The following is a 7,088-nucleotide window of genomic DNA, read 5'->3' as shown; positions in this document are numbered from 1 at the left end:
CGTCCGTCTAGACCTACTGTGTGCGCAGCGTCGCAGCTGCGGACGCAAGGAGGGCTGCTACTGCAGCGCGGCGTGGACACTGCTGCTAAACAACAAGGCTAAGGCGCAAGCGCAATGTCGGACGCTAGCAGCTGTGGATGTTGCAGCAGAGGAGCGCTGGCGTGATTCTAAACTAACCTAACCACATACGTAATATTAGAGGGAAGGGGTTTTATAATGAGTCATTCACCAGAATCATACATCCGTCCTCATACACACAGCAGCAAGTAATTCTATACTAGCGCAAGGCGGAACAGCCATGCGCGCCTTTTATAGCAGCTGGGACCTTCTTTAGGCTTCCAGATCTCTGAGATGGACTAATGAGATCTGGAGCGGGACCTGAGCACATGACTCCCGATTTCCAATGGGAGATCGTCCCATGAGCATGCTCAGTAGGAGGACAGAAGGACTTAAGGGCATGTCACACTAAGAGATATCGCTAGCAATATCGCTATAACTAGTGACGTTATAGCGATATTGCTAGCGATATATCTGTGTCTGATACTTACCTACGACCGGCTCCCCCGCTGGTTATCGCTGATCGCGCGAGAACGTTCAGGACCGCTTCTCGTCGTCAGCTTCCTGCGGCGCTTCCTGCTGTGAGGACGAGCGACGCGTGGAGCCGGGCGGGAGGACGCAGGATCGCCTGGTGTGACAGGTAAGTAGCGACCCCCGTCCCCAGCGATGTCGCTAGTGAGATCTGCCTATGTGGCAGCTCACTAGCGACCACTTAGCGATGCACCAGCGATCCTGACCGCGTCATATCGCTGGTCGGGATCGCTGGTACATGGCTAAGTGTGACAGTACCTTTAGCCTCAGGAGAAATTTGCTGCAAGGCAATCTCCTCTGCAGTAGAAAAACAGCAGGAGACTGCAGAATGTGAGGGTCTGGATCCCTGCAGAGTAAACGCAGAAATGCAACGCCTAACAGAAAGTTTGTTCTCAGTCACAGGTCATGGGTCTTGCAACAGAATAATGACCCTAAACACACAGCTAAAAACACCCAAGAATGGCTAAAGCCCCCGTTACACACTGCGATATCGCTAGCAATATCGCTGTAAAGTCACCGATTTTGTGACGTTGCAGCGATATTGCTAGCGATATCGCTGCATGTGATACTTACCTCCGACCGGCTCCCCGCTGGTTATCGCTGATTACGCGAGAAGCTCCTGGACCATTCCTCGTCGGTCACTTCCTGCGGCGCTTCCTGTGGCGCCGGCGAGCGAGGCGTGGAGCCGGGCGGGAGGACGCAGGATCGCCGCGTCTGACAGGTAAGTAGCGATCCCCATCCCCAGCGATGTCGCTGGTGAGATCTGCCTGTGTGGCAGCTCACTAGCGACCACCTAGCGATGCACCAGCGATCCTGACCGCGTCATATCGCTTGTCGGGATCGCTGGTGCATCGCTAGGTGTAACGGTACCCTAAGAGGAAAACATTGGACTATTCTGAAGTGGCCTTCTATGAGCCTGACCTAAATCCTATTGAGCATCTTTGGAAAGAGCTGAAACATGCCGTCTGAAAAAGGCAACCTTTAAACACGAGACAACTGGAGCAATTTGCTCTTGAGCAGTGGGCCAAAATGCCTGTCGAGAGGTGCAGAAGTCTCATTGACAGTTACAGGAATCGTTTGATTGCAATGATTGCCTCAAAAGGTTGTGCAACAAAATGTTAAGTTAAGGGTACCATAATTTCTGTCCTGGCCTATTTCATGAGTTTTGTTTTTTTAAAGATTCTATGGAATCATGGTTGAAAAGCTATGTCTGACTGTCATTTGTCATTTTCATAGATTTTTTATTTATTATTACTTTTGTCAGATTCAAGTTATTTCTGTGGCCATTGTGGGTTTTTCTGTCATTAAACGAGGGGTACCAACAATTTTGATTACGTGTGTGTATATAGAATAGATAGAGATGAAAAGCCGGCAATTCAGCAGCTGCGTACAGTAAAATCAGTTTAACCAGCAGGATAAAATAGATGGAATACATGCAGTATATACACAGAATAGATATACATTGAAGGCAAAAAATATTTGATCCCTTGCTGATTTTGTAAGTTTGACCACTGACAAAGACATGAACAGTCTATAATTTTAAGGGTAGGTTAATTTTAACATTGAGAGATAGAATATCAAAAATAAAATTCAGAAAATAATATTGTATAAATTATATAAATTTATTTGCATTTTGCAGTGAGAAATAAGTATTTGATCCCCTATTAACCATTAAGAGTTCAGGCTCTTACAGACCAGTTAGATGCTCCTAATCAACTCGTTACCTGCATTAAAGACAGCTGTCTTACATAGTTACCTTTATAAAAGACTCCTGTCCACAGACTCAATTAATCAGTCAGACTCTAATCTCTACAACATGGGCAAGACCAAAGAGCTTTACAAGGATGTCAGGGACAAGATCATAGACCTGCACAAAGCTGGAATGGGCTATAAAACCATAAGTAGGACGGGTGACAAGGAGACAAATGTTGGTGCAATAGTAAGAAAATGGAAGAAATACAAAATGACTGTCAATCGATATCGATCTGGGGCACCATGCAAAATCTCACTTCGTGGGGTATCCTTGATCATGAGGAAGGTGAGAGATCAGCCTAAAACTATGCAGGGGGAACTTATTAATGATCTCCAGGCAACTGGCACAACAGTCACCAAGAAAACCATTGGCAACGCATTATGCTGTAAAGTTTTAAAATCCTGCAGTGCCCGCAAGGTCCCCCTGCTCAAGAAGGCACATGAGCAGGTCCGTATGAAGTTTGCCAATGAACAACTGGATGATTCTGTGAGTGATTGGGAGAAGGTGCTGTGGTCAAATGAGACAATAATTGATCTCTATGGCATTAACTGAACTCGCCGTGTTTGGAGGAAGAGAAATCCTGCCTATTACCTAAAGAACACCATCCCCACTGTCAAGCATGGAGGTGGAAACATGTTTTGGGGATGTTTCTCTGTTAAGGTCACAGGACTACTTCACTGTATCAATGGGAGAATGGATGGAGCCATGTACCCTAAAATTCTGAGTGACAACTTCCTTCCCTCCGCCAGGACATTAAAAATGAGGTCGTGACTGGGTCTTCTAGCAAGACAATGACCCAAAACACACATCCAAGGCAACAAGGAGTGGCTCAAAAATAAGCACATTAAGGTCATGGAGTGGTCTAGCTAGTCTCCAGACCTTAATCTCATAGAAAACTTATGGAGGGAATTGAAGCTCCGAGCTGCCAAGCGACAGCCTCTAAATCTTAATGATTTAGAGATGATCTGCAAAGAGGAGTGGATCAAAATTCCTCTTGACATGTGCGCAAACCTCATCATCAACTACAAAAAACGTCTGACTGCTGTGCCTGCCAACAAGGGTTTTGCCATCAAGTATTAACCGTACATCTTGTTTGCCAGAGGGATCAAATACTTATTTCTCACTGTAAAATGCAAATAAATATATATAATTTAAACAATGCGATTTTCTGGATTTTATTTTAGTTTTTCTATCTCTCAATGTTAAAATTAAACTACCCTTAAAATTATAGACTGTTCATATCTTTGTCAGTGGGCAAACTTACAAAATCAGCAAGGGATCAAATAATTTTTTTCTTCACTGTACAGATGTCAGTGACATATACAATTAATACCGCGCATATGCTGCCTTCTGTACATGTATTTCATTATTAAAAGATTATTCTGGAAAAAAATGGCGTGGGCTCCTGCGTAACTTTCTTGACCAGCATAATGAAAGCAGATGACTGGGGGCAGATGTCTATAGCCTAGGAAGGTGTTAATACCCATGTAGCTTTCCAGGCTATTAATATCAGTTCACAACTGTATACTTAGCCTTTACTGGCTATTAAAAAAGATGTAAGGTCTCCCTAGAAATTAATGACCAGCAAAGGCTAGGAGCATTGGATACTGGTGCCCCACCCAGGCTAAAAACATCAGCTCTCAGCAGCCCCAGAAAAGACGCATCTATAAGAAGTGCTCTCTCTTTCCACTTGCCCTGATGCCATGTCAAGTGGGATGATGGTTGGGGGGGTTGATGTCACCTTTGTATTGTCAGGTGACATCAAGTCCCGAGGTTAGTAATGGAGAGGCATATATAAGACGTCCCATTATTAAACCTAAACCTAAATTCATATTGTATAAAAACACACCCAGAATAAAGTTCTTTAATTGAAATAATGACACAGACTCCTTTAATAAATCTTAATTAAACCATACTTACTGCATCACCCATTCCAGTGATGCCATTGTCATCTGCAAGAGAATTAAAATAACAAACAACAATATTCCTCACTTCTCTTTTCCGTTATTCATGCTGGTGAAACCACTGGCAACATGAAGCCAACATTATCTGCATTATTGGAGCCGTACACATCTTACGCTGAAATTCTAAGGCGTTTTAGGGAAAACATACCCTTGGAGTGCGGGCTAGCGATTTTGTGTTTTTCGTGACTAGTCAGACGCAGATGCCCGGTGGTTTCTCCCCCACTCGCTCCTAAGGCCTCATTTAGACATCTGTGTTGCACATACGTGTTATATCCCATGTCCGTGTTTTTTCACAGACCATGTGTTTGTGCCAAAAACGGAAAATGTCAGTTTTTTTTCTGTATCACAGATGACAAGGGCCAATACGAGTCTATGGGTCAGTGAATAACATGTACAGCACACAGGTGCCGTCCGTGTACTGCCCATATTTAATACTGCAATGTATAGGAGAAGTTTGTAACTTATCTACTTCTTTATCTATATGTGAAAACCACGGATGACACTGATGGTAATAACAAACACACAGAATGTACAGTAATGCAAAACAGTGATGGTACCATTTTTCCACATGTGTTTAAATACGCGTGCGAGAAAAAAAATAGAACAGCGCCACAATTATATGCAGCAGGTGCAAAGTCTCCAGATATCCAATTTTTGTGGTATATAAAATATGAAAAAGAGAGGCAGAGCTCCAAAATATACGCAAAAAAGTGTGAACTTTATTAAGGCCAAATTGCAACGTTTCGGTTTCACAGAAGCCTTCTGAAGCCAAGTGCGTTTAGATATGGATGTGTGAATGAGGCCTAACAGACAGGTCTCCTCTTAGGCATACATTTAGGGATAGATCTGTCACCCACCTGGTGTGGGAGAAGTCACTGGGCACCTGCCTCTTCTTGCACTAGTCATTCGAGACATCTTGTGCCTGTTCAATAAGATTGGTGTTTTGTGCACCAATCTAAGGGCTCGCTCACACTAAAGTATAACACAGCCGAGTGCTATGCAATGTCTTATCAGATAGCACTGGGCCCAATGTTATTCTATTGGGCTCTCACATCTGCGACTATTTTCTCAGGTTGAATTGGCATGAGAAAATAATCGGAGCATGCTGCGATTGCATCTGAGAATCGGATTTCACTCACCTATACAAGTCTATGGGTGAATGTGAAATATCGGACTGCACTCGGATGTCATCCGATTGCAGTTCGATGCCCACGGACATCGGGAATGGCGTAGATGGCGAAATGTCTCCTCCCCACCTTTGCTGCGATTCTTGCATGTGAGACCATCAGAGCACTAACACTGAAATCAGACTCTGACAATTTGAGCTGAGTGTCACTTGCATTATCGGGCCTGATTCTGTCGCATGAGTCAACATACGCTTGTATGACGCCAACCTTCAAGGGCATATCCGGGACTTGTATATAAAAAAAAATGTGTGTAATCACTAACAGGTAGATAATTGCTACCTACCTGCCTGTTGTGCTCGGCGCCGTTTTTTGCTGGCACAGAGCTGTCACCAACCGCTCCTGCTGGCGATTTATCTGCCTTTGCTGAAGTCACATCGACAGAGTGTCGGCTCCTTTTCCACCCTGCTCTATCGACAGGGCAGGAGTGTCGACGTCATGCTGATTGACAGCTGGATCTCCGCTGCCTAACTGGGGCGCTGGCTGGCAATCAGCATGACGTAGGCAATTTCACCCATCAACAAAGAAGTGCGGAAAAGAAGCCGCCGCTCTGTCGACGTGCTGTCAGCAGAGGCAGCCGAATCTAGGGCAGGAGCAGTCTGTCACCGCTCTGTGCACAGCAGGCAGGCAGGTGGCAAATACCTGACTGTTGGTGTTTAGGCACGTTTGTTTTCACAACGTTTCGGATATTCTGTGTAATGAAGGGAACAATGGAAAAAGAGGCGCCTAATTCTATTCCAGTAATACTACTCCACTCAGGACAGGAATACTTTTCTGGCGTAATTTACACCAATGGTTAGACGACAGCTATGACTGGGCGGCTAACTTGCAAGGATATGATTTGTTTAGGAGGGATCGTAAAAAAAGGAAAGGGGGTGGAGTCTGTCTATATATAAAGTCCACTTTAAAGCCCACACTAAGAGAAGATATACAAGAGGGAAATGAAGAGGTGGAGTCTCTATGGGTGGAGATACAAGGAGAGAAAAGTAATAAAATCCTCATAGGGGTTTGTTATAAGACACCAAATATAACAGAAACCACTGAAAATGTATTATTGAAACAAATAGACAAAGCAGCAAATCACAATGAGGTGATTATTATGGGGGACTTCAACTACCCCGACATAGACTGGGAAACTGAAACCTGCGTATCTCAGAAAGGAAACCAATTTCTGTCAGTGACCAAAGATAATTATCTGTCACAACTTGTGCAGGGCCCAACTAGAGGGACAGCCCTCCTGGATTTAATTTTAAGCAACAGGCCAGATAGAATAACAGAAGCACGAGTCGATGGGCACCTAGGGAACAGTGACCACAATATAATACAATTCCACTTGTCCTTCAGTAAGGTGCCCTGAAAGGGGGTTACGAAAACGCTGAATTTCAGGTAAGCAAAGTTTGATCAGCTTAGAGAGGACCTTCGCCGAATTGATTGGGACAATGTCCTCAAAAATAGGAGCACAGAAAATTAATGGGAAATATTTAAATCAGTTTTACCCACCCACTGCGAGCTAGCCATACCGTACAGAAATAAAAGGGCTAGGAACAGGAGAACACCAATGTGGCTAAATAAGGATGTAAAAAGGGCAATAAATAGCAA

This window comes from Dendrobates tinctorius, unplaced genomic scaffold, assembly GCF_039654945.1.
Source record: "Dendrobates tinctorius isolate UK_male_01 unplaced genomic scaffold, ASM3965494v1 ptg000145l, whole genome shotgun sequence".
Classification (NCBI taxonomy): domain Eukaryota; kingdom Metazoa; phylum Chordata; class Amphibia; order Anura; family Dendrobatidae; genus Dendrobates; species Dendrobates tinctorius.
This window is presented reverse-complemented; position numbering follows the sequence as displayed.